We start from the raw sequence: 18,943 nt of genomic DNA, 5'->3' as shown, positions 1-18,943 counted from the left end.
GGGGGGGGGGGGGACAGGACGGGGCGGACCCAACCCACAACCAAGAAAACATATCTTGATTTTTAAATGAAGAAAACATAAGATTTTGTCTTCCTGCATCCCTCTTTCCACCTGCACACTCCACAAGGTCATGAATAAGCAGAGTCCTTAATGGTAAGGCCAGACACTATCACGCTCCTCTCAGACTCAGGCTGAGCCTACATTACACATTTCTGCTGCAAACGCACTCATGGGGTGTACAACATGTTGACTGATACACTGCAGCAAGAATTGTGAGTATAATCTCAGTTTATGGTAGAAAACGTGCTTTTGACAGTGAATCTTATTTAGAAAGGGAAGAAGATGGTCGCAGGATTAATAACAAGAGTTTAAACCACGCTGTAAGGAGCTGTATTTGCTGAAGGCTAATTTTGCCAATAAATTTCTTTTTTAACACACACTGTGTTAAGGATCATGAGCATTTCCGGAAAAAAAAAAAAAACAACCCTTCTAAAATATCCTGCCTCGAAAGAGTAAAGAGATTACAAACAAAACTTCCCTAAAATGAAGTAGAAAAATAATTTCTTGCAGCAATTTGCAATGATTATGCTGAGTCAGCTGCAATGGTTTTAGCGAGCAATCGAAAGCTCTCTCCTACAAGTCTTATTAGATGTCATGGGTTCTGAAGTAACGATTTTCTGGCAAACACCACCAAGTTATGCAAGTTATATATGGGGAGAGAAAACGATTATTTGTTTTTTACTGTGGCCCCTTCTCCAGAACATGGATGTTCCTTTAAAGCCGCTCTGCTTCCTTAACAGCAACGTAACTTTGAACTTCTCAAGCAAGAACACAGAGTGAACAATATATCAGATTATAATTTGCTGCTGTAAATTAATACAGCCCCTTTGAGTTCCTGTTAATAGTTATTAAAAGTTGTCTTAGGATCATTTTAATTTTTAAAAGTGTGTGAACAAACATTTTTTAATTAACGTCTAGCTAGTAATGCTTACCAGAAGTCTAAAATCATTATTCTAAAAATCATTTTCCTTGTGTTCACTCGGCATAAAGCTTCATTCAAAATGCTGTTACTGAAAACTTGTTTGTTAACAATTTATTTTTTAAAATACAACAGGTCTTCATAGTCTAGACTTAGATGCTAAGTTATAATTGCAGGGACTGAAAATGCAGATAAACAGAACCATGCCCAAAGACTCATCACCAGAAGTTATTCAAGCAGACCAGAAATTACCACCTCAGCTTAAATACTTAGTTCTAACTTATTAAACAAACACCGCATGCAAATATCTGAAGTATACATTGATACTTTACAGCAAGTTACATAATGTTCACTAATTCTCATCACCCTTATCACCACAGAAGTGAGGTACATGTTAAGGGACAGGTCAAATCATTCTCTTGAATGTTACCGTAAATTGTCAACAGCCTGTCATTTAAATATCCCCATATTCACATGCCTCACCAGAACAAGTCCAAAATTGAAGCCACAAAGCGGAAAAAAAAGCTTAGAAAAACAGAAATTGGTGTTTTGACAAACCCTACAGCGTTTCAAGATGCTGCTTATTCAGAGGGAACTTGGCAGATGGGAAAGCACAGCCCTCAACTGATCCGGTCCACAGTCTTGTTTTCTAGCCCAAGCACCGAACGAAGGAGGTACAGATGAAAGGCTATTTTCTAACTTGCCTACAGCTAAAAACATCTCTATCTTTAAGATATCTGAGCCTGTAAGAAAAATGTTTGTCCTGCACAAATCGATTCTGTGCACTCTAATTTGATTTCTAACAAGCCAAATCTCTCCCATCTCATTCCACAGAGAAAAAAAACTAGGTAAATGGCCTGAAAATTAGAAAAATATATTAGTGAATGTGTTCCTCTGAGTTCTTCTGAGTTCCTGGCAACCTCTGGCAGTACGTTGGGTGAGGATAGGCAGTCAATGGCAGTAACATCTAAAACCAGCACAGCAAGATTTACAAGAGAGGTCACCTCTCAAACCTTCAGTCTGTTTTAAATATGTGGGTTTCTGGATACTTTCTGGTTACCTTCCTTCACCCTCTCCTTCAGATGAGGCAAAAAGAGAAGAGGAGAAAGAAATCACCATTTTGAGCTGTGCAATAAAATGACACCTTTACAATTTTACCATCTAGCCACAGTGAAATACCCTAGCATTGGACTGGAAATCTGCATCACACAAACCATACATGATAAATCTCAACCAAACCTTGCGAAGTTTTGTGAAAGAACCTTACAAATTGAACAGGCTGTCAATGAGATTAAAACAAAACCAAAAAAAAAAACCACCACACACTAAAAATACCCCTAGAGTTAATATTCAAGGCTATTACAGTAAGTGAATAGCATCTGATCTTGTTCCCAGAAGCCACAAAGATCTTCACAAGACCAAGAGTCAAATCCCAAACACCTACTTCAAGAAGCAGAGGGAGTTACTGCAGTTCTGGGGCAGAAGATGGCGAGGACATTTTGGATGCCACGCCAGCGTCTCGCGGGATGAAGCGCTGCTTTGCACTCTGTTGGGTTTTGAATCATGCAGTATAATCCTGGCCTAGGCAGTCTTCTCTGATTTGTAGTCACCCATGCTTAGTGACACCGGTGCTCTATTTTATATCTTCCAAGAGTTACATGCAGCTCCAGAGCCAAGACAGGCCACTCCTGATGCAGTGTGACACGACAACCTGTGCAATACTACCGCAATCTTTTGCACTAGCTTCGTTATCTTTAAGTCACAAAAAAATACCTTTTGGCTTGCTTAATATCCTAGCTGTTACCAGAATTTAGTGATGTATTTGCAACCAACATCATCTTCTGATCAACAGAGACTTCTTAGGTGAAGAAAGATTAAACACACCTTATAAACCTACATGCCAACACCACAGCAGTGTGCAGATTTCATATCAGCTTAACACTCGCACATAAGATGCCTGTAAAATCTCAAAATTAACTCCTTACTGCACAGGCCAGGCTATAGAGCAAACAATTAGCTGAGTGCACTAATCTGCTGCCCATGAAATATGTTAGTATGAGCAGAGCAGCAGTAGATTTGCAGCCGGAAGCAATCTGCTCAAGGGAGAGGTGGCATCAAGCAAGAGAAGCTATGAAAGTCTTCAGTTATTTGCATTATTTGGGGAATTTACATCTAAGGTGCCATTTTATATAATATTAACTTGCATTCAAATAAAAAACCCTTCGCTGAATGGGTAAATTTATAAAGAAAATTTCTGATTTTTTTACGTTTTTAAAATGTTTTTTCACCAAATCAAAATGCTGTAACTTATTAGAACTACCCGTTTTCCTTTCCTTATGTTGTTGTATAACATCTACCACTGCAACAAATTCTACCAGTTTCCATTAATCTTTTTTTATGATGTGCAGATGCAAGGCCTGTATTACAATTGCTTTTGTGCTTGACATGGTGAGACACAAGTTTCCAACTTTGAAAGAAACAAAAGAAGTAGGCTCATAAAGTAGGAAAAGTATATGTATTCCCTGCAAAGGCTTTGCATGAAGAAAATAAGAGAAAAGTCTGCTGGGGGAAGGGTATGTGTTAAATCTGAAGATCTTGCCCAACCTGCAAAGTACTCCATCCAGAAATCAACTTCAGCTGTCATAAAAAGTGTTGTAGCCCTTTGTACTCTAATTCCATTCATTAACTGAAAACCTTTACAACCCGAAAGCTTTACAAGAGTTTAACAATTAAGGTAACTCTATAGAGTCACTTGATTTAAAACATGTCCTGAAAAGTAAGCAATTAGTCAGCACTTCTAGGAGGCACTTAAAATTCCCTTTGTGGTGAACAATATATCTAGAAGTGAGAAAAGCCAGTTCATTTTGATAGTGCTGCTTATGAAGAAAGCTGATCAAGTTGTCTAAAGGGTAATTTTGAGGGAACTGTAACAATGACAGTGAAATCTCTTCCCTGAGGACAAAAAGGCTGTACAAATTTAAAAAATAACAAGAAACCAGCAGTCCAAATACACAACACAGCATTTTCAAGCCATACTTGCTCAAGAATCTGAAGAGATGATGCCATTTTTGTCATCTTGAGTTCTGAAACAGAAAAACTTCTCTTCCACTTGCTCAACTTTCACGTGAGCAGTTCCTAAATCTGGTGCCCTCCTGCACTTGGTGGTCTAACACCAGGCCCTCCCCTAGCAAAAAATCATCGTTAAATTGTCAGAGTATGTGTTATTCCCACCTGCTGATCTTATTAAGAGGGTCTCCTGTTTAAGACAGGCCAGGAATGAGAAGTTTCAGAAACGACAACCAGGACAGAGAAGCCTTTCTGCAACTGCCCTGAAATCCCCTGGGCTCACTTCAAAAGCAGGCTGAACAAGCACCCCATTCCCTTCCTCTTCATCTGAAGCCCCTTCTCCTTTCTCCTGGTATACACACACAATATTTTTGTTGAGTATCTAGACAACTAAAATAGAAAAAAGTAAGTTGGAGTATATTACATGAGAAATGAGAAGCTCAAACCTCAAAATGTTCACAGGAGATGGCCAGTAAGAGGAGTCTAGACATTTTAGATTCTGATGGCTTCCTAGACAAAAATACCAGAGTAAAAATTAGACTTGGCCGCTGTGTCTCAGTTACCAACTGAGAAATATTTTCCGTTAGTAAATGTATTACATTTCCCATTATTGATAACAGACACAGGAACCTAGTCTAACTTCTACTCCGGTATTTCAGTTACACGTATCACACACAATTAACCGATGGTTTTGGCAGAGGCAAAGGCTACCCAAACCCGTTACTATTTAATCACCCCTACTGCTATTGTAGCATGCTCTGAAAAAGTCTAATTATATTCCTCATAACTGAACTGGGTAGTGACCTTCAGAGGATGACCAGTGAGCATCCTACAGCTGACAGGTTGCTAAAAAGACCAGAGTGTTGATGAAACATCTAATTTTTTCTACATGGGACACTGCCAAGAAAATATATTATTTGTGACTACATATTAGTGCTAGCATATACTGATCTTAACTTTTCATTTCGAAGGAGGCGTTCCCACGTTTTCATTAAGATACATATAATACACATGCACACACAAGCACAGAACAGATGAGTAGTTTGATACTTAAATCAACTTCGCCTGAAATACTCAATGTATGCTACTTTAGATCAACTACGTATGACAAATAAACTAATGAAAAATTGAACTGGTGGGTAACGATGACCTTTGTGTAAATTTTGCTGCTAAATAATTTCTTTTCATGAATTGTAAGAGTTTATAAAACTCTATCTGGAATAATCATCAACTGAGCATAATAGCAGATGGATTAGACTGCAGGAAAATGAGAGGGGTTTTGCTTTTCCAAGTTTCAGATTTTATTAACCACTCTTAGATCCTTTTATGGCTTATTGCTACCACCGTCTGCCAGGCAACAGTGTGAAACCAAGACATTTACAGGACTAAAAAAATTGTAAATATTAGTGAATACAAGAACGGCTTGGGAATTTTAAATGTTTTTTTAATTTACATCCCTGTGCTGATGCCACCCTTCTAGCTATGTTTCAAGCTTTGGAGGCCATTCTGAAATGTAATCAGATTTACTGAAAGCTGAGAGGTTTTCTGTCATAAAACCGCATATGAGAATTGCAATTTTTGCAACTGCAACATGGTAAAACAGAAAGTAGATCTATTACCGTATTACCTTCCTAAAACATACCCTTCATATAACTACTTCAGAAGCGACCTCTACAAATGTTTAGGAAAAAAAAAAAAATTTTGTCCTTCAATTACAGCTGTTGGAAGGGTTTTTTGTTTTGGTTGGGGTTTCTTTGTTTGCTTTGTGAAGAGGGGGGGTGGTGTTTGGGGTTTTTGAGTTGTTTTGTTTAAATCTAGGCATGTTTAAGTGTTTACTCCTACTGCTTTAACAGATCATCAGTATGGATAAGGTTATGAGTTCACTTTACCTTTGATCTATTTCATTTTTCTTCTGGTACTTTCCTCTGTGTAAAGTATTATGAAAGAGTGCAAGAATATGCAATCATCTCCTTTTGATCCCTGAGCATATTACTGTACAGATTCAGAAAATACAAATACTCTTCTAAAAAAAGACCAAGTGGTTTGACACATGTATGTTATTCCTAACTAAGAAGGATCTCAGTCTCCCTGATTACAAGCCAGAGTGTTTTTCCTCCTTTTTCTCTCTCAGTTTTGGGATGGTGGGTGAAAGGGACATAAGCATTATACATCCTTTCTTGCATTCTCTTAAATTGTTTTAGAATCTAATAAAAATCAAACTAACTGTATCATTGGCTCCAATAAGTTGCAGAGAGATAGGAAAAGCATAAATCCATCCTTTTGTTATTTCCAAAGCTGGAAATAACAAGTAATGCAAAAGAAACATATTTCCCGTTTATATGTTGTCAAGAGTCTATTGAAAATGTGGAAGAAAATATTCAAGATATGATATTTCTATGTAGTTCAGTAAAGAAGCCATATTTTACAAAGAGACCTTCTTCTTTTGGAGGAAGAGACTGAAACACACAAGTTCAACAAACTATAATGTAAAAAAGCTGAAAGCAGCTAAAACAACCCTCATCTTGCCAAAGAAAGAATGCATTGATTTCTCTCCCCCCAGAAAACATGAAATGGTAGTACAATAGACTCATTTTCTTGCTTGTTCAGGGAACAAAATATAATATAATATAAGATCTGTACTACAGATTAAAAAAAAACTATCAAAAGATTACACAGCATCAAGGATATTCCATTAGCCTTTCACTTCAGGAGAGCCAGTCACTTTACCACAGGTGACCACCTATGGGGAAACCTCAAGCTTGCCATTTATATGACATCACCAAAACCACCACATTTCTGGCAACCATGGCTTTGTCCTAAGAACAGAACAAAAAGATGATACTGTAGGTCACGTCCAGGGACTGAAATGAGAGCTGAGAGGAATTAGATCTGTCCTAGAACAGGGTAAAGCCAAAACACAAGACTTTTTAAAACAAAAGTTTCCTCAAGGGCGGGGAGAGGAACCCTTCTGCAAACGTTCTGGTTAAGTGCTAAAACATGTCTCAAACTGTTATTAATACAGTGCACTGATTTCTCTCATTTCTTCGGCTGTTTCAATAAAGCATGAATATCAACAATGAACAAAGCTCCAAAAAATTCCGTTACTTGATATTGGCAGAGAGCCACAAGTCTGTCCACAGGCAACTGATGGCCTTTTCAAGCAGATTATCTCGGGTTTTACGTTAAAACTTCTCCATTTCTGTTCACCTTCTGCACTACTGCCAATATAAGTTTCTAGTACTGTTTTAAAGTCTGATGATTTCTAGTTGTTCACAAAGCAATATGACTGCAATTTCAAAAGTGCAAATTGTTTTCAAATCACACTAGAAAAAGCAGCAAATAATGCAGAATGTCTTAGCATAGCTTCATTAACAGTACCATCACTTATTTAAAATCATTCAACAAACAAAAAGTAGCTCAAGTTTTAATATTTGTAACTATTTTAACAAAGACTTACCCTCTTGCAGGATCTAAGGCAATTGCTCTGGGTTGATCCAATTCTTGCCAAAACAAAACTTTTCTCAGTGATCCGTCTAAATTAGAAACTTCAATCCGATTTGTTTCAGAATCTGTCCAGTACAATTTCTCTCCCAGCCAGTCACATGCCAGCCCATCAGGTGACAGAAGTCCAGAAATGACCACATTTTGTACACTCCCAGATTTATTGAATTCTGTTCGTTTAATGGCTTCTTCACTGACATCACTCCAGTATATCAACCCCTTTACAAACACGAAGTCCACTGCTGCTGCGTCCTCTAAGCCACCCACAATCACCGTGGCGTTCTCCTTCCCGTTCGCAGCATCCACCAGTCTCAGGTCACGTCGGTTCGCGTACAGCAACAGCGGGGCAGCTTTAAGGGGGAAAAATAAGGGGTGGGGGGACACAGACAGATGCATTAACACCACTCATATTAAGTAGAACTTGCATTACAACCGTGCATCAGGCCGTAACTACTAATTTAAGAAATTTTTAATAAAAAATAAAAAAAACAGGTAGGGGGACATTTTGAAGTTTGACTAAAAAGCACTGACTTGAAGCCTTTCAACAGTGCTACAGCTCAAGATGGTAACTTTGTAATGGGCAGCTCATTATTCTGGGCTGTGCATTATTAAAATAAGATTAAAGAAGAGGGGAAAGAACAAAGAAAAACAGGGGTTTGAAGTGCCCAAATGACACTGTTCTGTAGAGAAGGATGTTTAAATAAGAATCTGAAATACATGAGTAAAGCAGTTTTCTAAGCACTCTGCACTGGCCCATCTGAGCAAAGATTCATATTTTTTTGCTTGAATTTAGTAATATACACCCCATTTCTATAAAAGCATAATTTATGTCAAGTTATCAAAGCCACCGTCCTGGTTTTGGGTGGGACAGCGCTAGTTTTCTTCAGAGTAGCTAGTACGGGGCTGTGTTTTGGATTTGTGCTGGGCACAGCGTTGGTAACACGGGGATGTTTTGGTTGGGCAGCGCTTACACAGAGCCAAGGCCTTTTCTGCTCTTCGCAGCACCCGCCAGCGAGTGGCTGGGGGGGCACAAGGAGCTGGGAGGGGACCCAGCCGGGACACCGACCCCAACTGAGCCCAGGGACATCCCAGCCCGCAGGACACTGAGCTCAGCACGTAAAGCTGGGGGAAGGAGGAGGAAGGGGGGATGTTGGGAGCGATGGCGTTTGTCTGCCCGAGTCACCGTTACGCGTGACGGAGCCCTGCTGTCCTGGGGATGGCCGAGCGCCTGCCCGCGAGGGGCAGTGGGGGATGGATCCCTGAGCGGGTTTTGCTTGGGCGTGCGGCTTTTGCTTTACTGATTAAACTGTCTTTATTTGAAAACACAGGTTTTCTCACTTTTACCCTTCCAATTCTCTCCCCCATCATTGTGGCAGGGAGTGAGCGAGCAGCTGGGTGGGGCTGAGCCACCGGCTGGGGTTAAACCACAACAGCCACCTGTATGTTGATACTCTCTGAAATTTTTTTAATATACATATATTTATTTTTTTATATATATATTTCACACATAATACATACAAATACAAAATTCATTGCATAGCATGAGATGAATGTTGTTTCAGAATGCTGAAGCTGGTATGAGGAGGTAGGGGAGAAAAACATCCACAGGAAAGGACAATACTGGTTCTTTCAGGCTCAGCTCTACCACTGCTGGTTCATTCTCTAACACAACGCCTTTATTTTATATGCTTTATTTGCTTACTTTATCCATTTGCACAGTCTGCATATTTTTCATAGACAACACCTAAGATGACTAATGAAAAATAGTAACCATGAAAACAGATAGGTTCTGAGATGTCAAATGCCTGTTTAGCTGTCCTTAATCACAAGCTATAAATAACATTATGAAAATACCATCCTCATTCCTACTTCAACAAAAGGTTAAGAAAAACACTACATTTGTATAAAGCAGACAATCACATCCTTTTAAATCCACTATCAGAAAACATTTCTACCTTTCCCTGTGTTTACTCAGGCACTGTAGCAACAGAGCTGTACAGCAGCATTTAGATACATACTATGACTGACATACTAAATGCTCCCGTCACCACACAAATTTAATAAAAATCTTGAAGGTGTATTCATCAGCATAGGTGGGAACTTTAAACTTCCAGCAGGAGGTATGTCCTGACCAAGAGGTTTACACTTATAGAGCCAAAGATGTGCCTGCTTGAATAATGTCAAGGACTACACTGCCAGAGAAGATACAGTTCCCTGTATGAGAAACTCACACTGAAATTTGAAATACTAAAACAGACTTCAGAAAATTCAAAAGCTGGTTTCCAAGATCAGGCTACTCCCCTAATTACCACAAAACTGCTTCTTAAAGACACTGTCACACGTGCACTGGGAGACGGTGATGGAACTAAGTTCCTTCATCTACCTCCAAATAAACAAGTTTCGCTATATATGTTTGGAAGCTTTTCTTTCCTTCTGTCGTGATGTTTTTTGGGGTTGGTTGGGTTAAAAACCCACACTAAATTGTTTACACTAACTTTAGACAATCTTTAGAACAGTTATGAAAGGGAGGGGGAAGATTTGTGGGTTTAATAATGCTAAATTTGTATTCCCCCCCCTCCATAAGGCAAGTTTTTATTGTTTTTATTGTGCAGCAAAACATTTAGTTTAGAGATTATATTTCCATGGGGAAGGGGTAGACTTCTTTAAATTAGAAAGCAGATTCTTAAGTAGATTTATTACCTCACTCTGCTATCTCCTTCCCTTCCCTGCATAATTTCCCACCCCCTAAAGATTTAAACAGTGGAGTTTCTTGACGAGCTGGTTGCTTATGACCACTACATTTTTCAGAAAAAAAGTATTAAATAAACTGAAGGGGTAAAAAATACTTTTTCAAGCCTGCATACAGTTGTAACCTGAAAAATCTAGTTAATAGCCAGCTCCGTATCATCTAGTGCACCATAGGCAAGCATGCAGCCAACTGACAAGACTCTCTCTAGTAAGACACCATGGCCAGTGTTTGAAAAAAATTAAATCCACGCATAAATGAGTACAGGCTTCATTATCACGTGCGACATGGAGCAAGAGTACCCACGCACACAGCAAGCACCAAGTTGGAACACCAGGCATGTCAAGTGTAATCACCAAGGCCTGAAGGCACTGCTGGGCATCACAGAAGTTACTCACTCCTTGCTGGAGCTCAGAGCTGGCGGAGGAAGGACTGGAGAAAGCCTTCTTTTCAGGAATGATACAAGTTAGTTGAAGGATGGCTCAGAAGAAACACAGCTACACTTAGGATGTGCAGTTTCACGCAGATTGATTCAAAGCCACAACTTGCAACCCGTTCTGCAGGGCTGGCAGATGAGCATATTAAGCTCTCCAATTTGTTGCGACATTCAAGAATGAAGCATGCATCACCAAAATAATAAAAACCAGGTTTGTTCCCCCAGCCCCTCCAACCCTTCCCAGAAAACACGAAGGCTTCAATATCCTATAAAGCCCAATTACTGAAGTTGGCAGTATTAGTACCTAGTATCATCTTTGCCATTTACTTGACTCAAACAGCAATTCCAAAAGGGAAATTGTGGCAGAAGATCCCATCCTGCCCCATGTAACTCACTTTAAAAGAAGGACAGAACATTGAAAAGACAGCTTTCTTGAATAACACAGTTATGAACTATGCTAATAACCTGAGAAGTCTAAGAGAAACTCCTTTGAAAGCCAGGCAACAGTTCTGTCATTTAAATTATAATGGGGCAAGGAGATACAACTCAGACTTTTTTTTTTTTTTTTTTTTTTTTTTTTTTAAATCTTAACTCTTTACATGCGTTTATATTGCCCCTTCTACAGACATCATAAAAATACATATTTTAACTGCAACAAACTATAATATGTTGAAGAGAAGCACGTATTTTTTAAAAGTAAAACACACCCATCTCAGAAATCAGTAACTGAAACAGTAGTGAACATTACCATGTCCTCTGCCACATGAGAAGTCTACACGTAGTTTATTCTTCTAAGTACCCAATACAGAGTAAAAACTATGCTTAGTTATCAAATAAGCTTCTTCTGTATCCACCAGCAGAACAAGCATGTGCTTAGAGAACACCAAAGTTGCTAAAACTAAAGTTTAATACATTTGAACCGCAACAAAAATAATTTAAATCATAAGAAACTCCTGCCAATAGCGGGTCACTGGGCCTCACTGCTTCTTAACTCCAGTACTCACAAAACACCTTCCCCTAAGCTTACCACATGCAATATTAAAATCCAGACATTGCCTTTTTTGCCTTACCTTTACAACTAGAATTCTACATCAGCACCCTTCTCATGACCAAACTCCAATTTTTTTACCAAATATTTCTCTTGGCTGCAACTCCTGTAGCTCTCCCTAGCATACTGAAAGTTGCAAATCCCCAAGAGACTTAAGTGTGGCTTCCCTAATGCTTGTTTACCTAAATCTAGTTTTGTACATCCGATTTGTGAGTGTCCAATACTGGTTTAAAAACGTTGCTGCCCACAGGACGCAAAGTGATGAATCAATGTAAAATGGCGATAAAAAGCTAAATAGCTTTTTCATTTTTTTTGGTGTTTAAGTGGCAACTTTAAGATGTCAGAATTTTTCATATTTTTCTTTAACTAATCCACAGGCCTTTTCCACAAGTCCCCGCTTGCTCCTTTCCACTTTCAATGATCTGTGACGCCTCTGGGTGCCACGAGGTCAGTGCTACCTTCAGGATACTGATTCTCTTTCACTGAACTGGAATTTGGCCTGGTTAAAGCAATTAGCAGAGCCTCGTTATCCCCAAACCCTTTTTTGCTCCTTCCCAACCCCCAGCAATGCTGTTCTACCCCCTCACTTAGTTAAGGGCCCCTCCCAAGCTGATTCAAATCATGACATCAGTGAAAGGTTTGACTGGGTTAGCGAGTTGAATCAACTCAAGAAGTGGTCCAGCAAACTCCAAAACTAACATAAGGCAAACAGCAGGGAGCTGGAAGGGGGAGCAGCTCTCCCCCCTTTCACTGGCAGCCTGCTAGATCCGCTCAAGATGCGACTGCAGCCACATCCTTTCTCCCCAGTTCCAGTTTCAGCTGTTGGTTCCCAACCCCTCTTTTGCGTTGGCACTAGCCCTTGTCCCATAGCACGGCAAGACAACGCAGGGAGCCAAACCAGCAGCAGGCCACTGTGCTCTCCCCCAAACCTGACAAAAAGTAGATTTTAGCCAGCCATCATCCAGAACCACTTCAGACCAAAATCAGATAAACACAAGAACTAGCACACCAGGGAAAGGGAGGAGTGCATCAGCTTTGACAAATTAGCTGAACCAGTTGCTGGTGAACCTCCAATTTAGGAACAGGACCCGCCAGACTAGAGGTGGCCACGGTAAGTTGTAGTAACATGCCCCAGAATCCCAGTGTGGCCCAGCCAGTAATACTGGGCAACCATTCACATTGTGGGAAGAAATATCCATGCAGGAATCCACTGGTAAGAAACCCATGGATTGTTACATTGGAAGAAGATGTCACTGAGCTGGGAAAACTCCCCATCTTTTAAAAATCTTGAAGAACTCTGAGCATCTAAAGGTGAATTGATACTGGCAAGCACACTGTTAGGAGGGTGACAAACATGAGGACTGGAGAAGAGGAGACACAGCGATGAGATGCAACAGGGGAGGGTCAGGCTGGACATTAGGAAAAATTTTTTCCCAGCAAGAGCGGTCAGAGTGTGGAACAGGCTGCCCAGGGAGGGGGGGCAGTCCCCCTCCGTGGGTGTGTTCAAGGGGCGTTTGTACGAGATGTTGGGTGATCTGGTGTAGGGAAGAACTTCTTAAGAGTCGGGCTGAGGGTTGGACTCGAAGATCCCAAGGGGCTTTTCCAACCTGAATGATTCTGTGATACGTGCCAAGCAAACACACGCTGTTGTGGACGAGGCACAGTGAGCAAGAAGGATTTGCCAGATGTCTTGACAAAACGATATGCACACACGTTCCATCCACAAGAGAAGGAAAAGCAGATAAATGGGCAAACAACCAGCACGGAGCATTAACTGCAGCCTCCTCAGAACCATTCTATACACAAAACTCCTTGTATGTAAAACAATCCCCATTCCCAAGATGCCCCACAAAGGGCCAACACAGGAACGTAAGAAAAACCCTCTGGACTGACACAAGGATTCTGGCACAGTCAGTTGCGAGGACTCCACTGGCCAGGTTTCGGATTTCTTCATCATTGCTTATGCTTATAAGGAATTCTGTATATTTGTTATCTGTGAATGGTTGAGTTTTGCTGCTCAGTTTGAGGGAGCAAGAAGGAAAAGGTTGAGGTAGCATTGGGAATAAAAGCCTGGGGGACTATGAGATCAGAAGAGAGGCAAGTTGCAAATGAAAATAAACTTCCCCAAAAAGCAGGGACCCAGCCTCAAGAAACTTTTACAGATGGTTTGTATTTTCAAACATAAAAATCACCAGGAAATACATAAGAGTTTCAGCACAGCAAGCAGCAGGCCAGGATTTTGCACTAAGTGCTCCATTGCACCACCTTTCCTGATTTATTCCACACAATTTTAAGAAAACTAATGAACTGACTGACCAGTAGCCCCCATTCCACCTTCAGTGTGAATGGAGAGCTCTCTCCTCTCTGAACTTCCTTGCTCTCACAAATACACCTGCAGGACACAGCAGGCAACTAGGACTTTAGTAAACAAGCAGGAGGCAGCCGAAACTTTTCAGAAAGGACTTTTTTTTCCCTCTTTTCAGTTAACCTGAAGCGTATTCCACATGCTACAGCCACCCAAGGGCTGTTCAGGTGGTAACACAGAAGGTTACAGGAACAGTCAGACTTCCCAATTATCACCTCATGAGTCTTCTCAGTGTTAGGTAGCACATTCTGTCCATCTTTCCTTAACACTGACTCTCCTACTCCGAAGTTCTTTCCATTGCACTCTCATGGGGATACAACACACTGCTTTAGCAGCTGACATCTCCTTAACTTTATATGCTGAATCTATCTTGCTGACAACAACCTAGGATGAGCAGAGCACTGCGCTCCCTGCTCAGACATCTGCTTGCAGCTGCACGGCCACGTAACACTACCACCACCTTCTATCACCCTGCTGCTTAGGGGAACAGCAGGCTGGTAGAAAAAGCGGCAAGAAAATAAAGGTGACCCGGCAGCATCACAAAATACTTTCCTGGGCCAGAAGATGACTCTGGAAAGCAGGAAGGCTCCTAGGGATGTGTGACCAAGTAGTACCATGATCCACATTAATGTCTGCACCACCTCAACATTACACTTCCCACTTCCTCGGGTGCCCTCATAACCTTCCTCCAACACTCTCCCAGTTTCTCAAATAGTTGTCAGAATAACACACAGTGCTGCAGATGAAGTCATACCCGTTCCACACACATTGGTAATACTTCCCTAGCTCTACTGGAAACACCCATCTTTAAATCGACACAATCTGTTTAATGAAAAAGTTGCTTTGCAGCAGTTTCCAAGCCCACTATCTCCTGTCTGCAAGGTACGTTTTCAACAGTTCTTCCGAGTTTCCAACAGTTTTCCCCAAGCACACACCTTCGCTTGTGCGGAAAAAGAAACCTTGTTTGGCTGTAGGGAACCAATTAGAGATCCACATCCGAATAGGGATGACATTTTGCAACCCAAACTCAAAGCTGCAAGATGACAGATAAGATGACCTGATGGCGCTGAAACAACACGCTACCCTTTACACTTTTTGGTGTCACCATTTCCTACAGCGCTTCTAACTATAAGAAAACAACCCCAAAGCCTCTCTCGTATCCCTCATGAAGCTGTTGAAAGACTCTGTGTTGCTTAAGTCCCTCCACCAAACTAGAGCACCGAGACACAACACTGAGATGCTGTGACAAAGGTAGCCCATTTCCCAAAGCCTCGAAGGCTAAAGGCCATCAAATACACCTTCTACACCCTGACAAACTGAGGCGGGAATGCTCCAAATTTGTGAAGCAATGGCAGTTCATTATGTGTTCCAGCCTGGCCAGCACACGTGCTTGGGGGTGCACATCCAGTTGAGAATGACCAGGGAGAGCTCATGAGCTGGAGGACCCTACTTCTGCTGACACCATGTGGGAACAGCCCCAGGCAAAGGGTCACCCAGACTGCCAATAGTTCCACATGGACCAGAAAAATCCACCCCCTGAGCAGCAGCACACTGGTTTGCCTTCAAACTAACAAAGCCTTTTTCCACACTGACAAGAAGTTCATAGGCACTGAGCTGCCCTTAGATAACCTCCAGCAAGTTAGTCGAGCTGGCGTGCCTACTACTTAAAAAACAGTCTTGTAGTCTAGTCTCATCAGGTAGATATCAAACCAACTTTTAAAATTTATTCACTCTGTTTTGTGGTTGGGTCTTTTTGTTTGTTTAGATTTTTGAAGCTCTATCAGGAAGTTGCTGTAAAGCACAAACACGGAATTTAGCATAAAACACCCCAACTGGATGACAAAATAACCCATAAAACAGAAAAAGTCACCAGCACTGATGAGTACACCACAAAAGTAAGCGACAGCCCTGAGCCAGGACATAGAAGTGGGCCAGAACTGGGGCGGAGAGCGTGGGGGGAGCAGCAGTACTGCCTCGAAGGCTTAGCACATTTTCATCCCCACTTCTCTGCAATTCTTCAAGAAAGACCGTATCAGCTATCCAAGGATTTTTTTGTGTCATACTTTCCAGGCCAAGCTCAGTGAATGGCATCTTTGTCAGTTCATCCATCATAACAACTACTGAGAACAAACTAAGCCATATCAGTAAAACAATTCCACAGATTTGGTTTCTCATGCAGGTAAAATACTTTCTTCAAGACAAGACAGTATCAACAATTTTGCAAAAATATGACAGATTCATGCTGAACTAGAAAACAGTTTTCTAAGAAAATTAAAAGAAAATGCTCACAGTGCACGTTTAAAAAAAACTTTCCATCAGCCAAAGGAAAAAAGTCCTCAAACCAAAATTACTTTTTCAACCGTCAAATTCTTAAACTATTAAATTTACTACAGATTAATATAATAAACAATTCCAGTTCAAATGAACAGTTAGGGACTGTTTTTAAAGAGTAAGGAAAGATATGCACATATTTCAAGAATTTTGAAAAGTATTGCACATTTGAATTTTTTTTGGAAACACAGTTGGACCTACGTGATCTGTTTTATTAACTCTCAAAACACTCACATTCCAGCACTATTAATGTCAAATCTTCAACAGGCTTACATCAGATGTAGTGACACATAAAAAAAAAAATCCATAAAATGAAACACATTCACATGCAGGATCCCTTGAAAAGGGTGAACGATCTCATCTTTTTCATATTGGATAGGACTCATTTCTGGTAATCCAAAAGAAAAACAAACCAACCCATAAACACAAACCCACCCAACTTGGAATTATATTACTTAGGATTTTTACCATAAAGTCTAACTGTTGAGCCTCAGTTAAGTTTCTGAGTTATTAGAACACCAGTGCATTTTCCAAATGGACATAACAAGAGTGACTACAAGGTTTACAATTTCCTACTCTTCTGTTACTCTTAATATTTCTACTCTATTAATCTATGTGTGGACAAGAGGATTCTTGGATTTCCAAAGTGTCAACATTTTCATTAACTCCAACACTATGAGCACAAGCCAGAGTTTTAGTCACTGCTTTGACAGAACAACAAAGAAAAAAAAAAAAAAGTCTGAAATTCTATGACACCTTACATTTCTGTCACCTTCCACATACCCTTAACTTCCAGAATTCAAGCAAACACATCAGCCACCTTCTAGAAGCCTGAACTCTCTGACAACGGACAGAGGAGAGTGCTTATTACTGAGGAATTCTGGAGGCATAAACAGTTTAAAAAAAACCCCAACAAAAAACAAACACACAACCAAAAACATACAATGTTTTTCCTCTGGGAACAGAGTTGGGGAGGGGAGGAAGAGTAAGAGAAAAAATATAAAGGAGAAAATTACATTTCGGTATAGTAGAGAAGGAAAACAAACAATTTTTGACTAAGCAAAATTATGCAGCTAGTTGATTAAGATTTTCTGTCTCAAATATGATTACTTTTCAAATCTGACATCAAGAGCTCACACATGGCACTCATAAACAGAATTAAAACTATAATCCCATTTCTGCCACATTGATTATATCACGAGGGAGTAATTCTATTTAGGTAATGTGATCCTGTAACAAGATACTAAAAAAAAATCTGTACAAATGTTGCCATTTTCCATGTATGTTTATATTAAAAACATTTCCTTATTGTTCTCTCCTTATAAATAATGAAGCTCAGAAAGCATTCCGTCTTTTAAACTGACACGCTTCTTTCTCCCAATAGTTTATAAGATTTTGCAAAGGAAACAAAGTATTACTAACTAAATCACTACTTCTTTTAACCTAGGCTTTGAAGGGTATGTTCTTAAAGATGTATTATAAATTAAATGGAAAAAGGTATTACAGTATTCCCATTCTAGTCAGAGACTGGTAGGCTTGACTCCATTTCAAAATTGGTGGGGGACTGTGCCAATTACATTGAAGTAGAAAGATAATCACAAGGAGATAAAAAAACCCACCCTATTTTCATAACTGTTTCACGGGAGAATGTATTGGAAAGGAGAAATGACGACAAGCTCATTTCTGCTTGCAAACACCGTCACTGCGTTCAGATCAAGTTCTGTCCACGTGGAGCAAAAATCAAGCTTGTTCACATTGTGAATCTCTCGCCATAAATATTTATAAACTACAAGGGTATCTAGAGAGCTTAATGAAGGCTGTGTCAGCTTGTCTGCCAAATATACAGACAGGAAAAAGTTACTTAATATTTAGGGTGCCAATATCCAGCATTTATGTACAGTCCATTAGAGATGCAATGCCTTGGACATTTACCACAAAAGAATGATACGGCGTCTTTGTTTAGAGCACTGTGTATTCTGCAAGTGGCATATGCTCTGAAACTACACAAGCAAGGAATAAGTTGAAAAAATAAAGATTAGAAAATGTATTTATTTCACCAAACAGCAAACACCCTCTAGAAGAGCCATCACTACAAAGCACCGGGCACAGAAGCAGCAGAAGTCCTCACTTCATGCTCATCCTAAACCTCGTGTCCACACACCAACCCTCGGTGAGCCACGGCTCAACTTTTCAGCAAGCAGTGCCAGCTGCTTTATATGAATGTGAGCAGACCGTTCCTGAAGTCTGCAAGGCAGGTGCATCCCCACATGCCTTTCGAAGCAACTTACTGGTTGGTAAAAGTGCATCTGTGGGAAATTCCTTCCCAACATAAATTCTGCTTCACTGGCAGCAACTGCCTTCAAAGTACAAACGGCCCCCAAGCGCCAAAGTGCGCGGCAGCGAAGAATTTCACCAGCCAGCAGTGTAGTTTAACCAATTCTCTCTCAAGTGAGTGGGCTGAAGCATGAGGG

At 40.4% G+C, this 18,943-nt stretch overlaps 1 protein-coding gene across 2 annotated transcripts in view; it reads right to left on the bottom strand.

Annotated features, from left to right (window-relative positions):
* Window positions 1-7,897, bottom strand: part of LRP6 (LDL receptor related protein 6) — a 106,664-nt gene extending 98,767 nt beyond the window's left edge. Inside the window, exon 1 of one of the 2 annotated variants that reach the window (XM_026867898.1) lies at window positions 7,503-7,897. The gene's annotated coding sequence lies outside the window, so the exon portion shown is untranslated. The remainder of the gene's footprint in view (window positions 1-7,502) is intronic. The other variant, XM_026867897.1, reaches the window with a different exon arrangement.
* Window positions 7,898-18,943: the final 11,046 nt, after the last annotated feature.

Source organism: Athene cunicularia (genome assembly GCF_003259725.1).
Source record: "Athene cunicularia isolate RWA chromosome 1 unlocalized genomic scaffold, athCun1 chr1_part2, whole genome shotgun sequence".
Lineage (NCBI taxonomy): Eukaryota > Metazoa > Chordata > Aves > Strigiformes > Strigidae > Athene > Athene cunicularia.
Note: the sequence above shows the minus strand (reverse complement) of the source record. Positions and strands in the feature narration are given on the sequence as shown.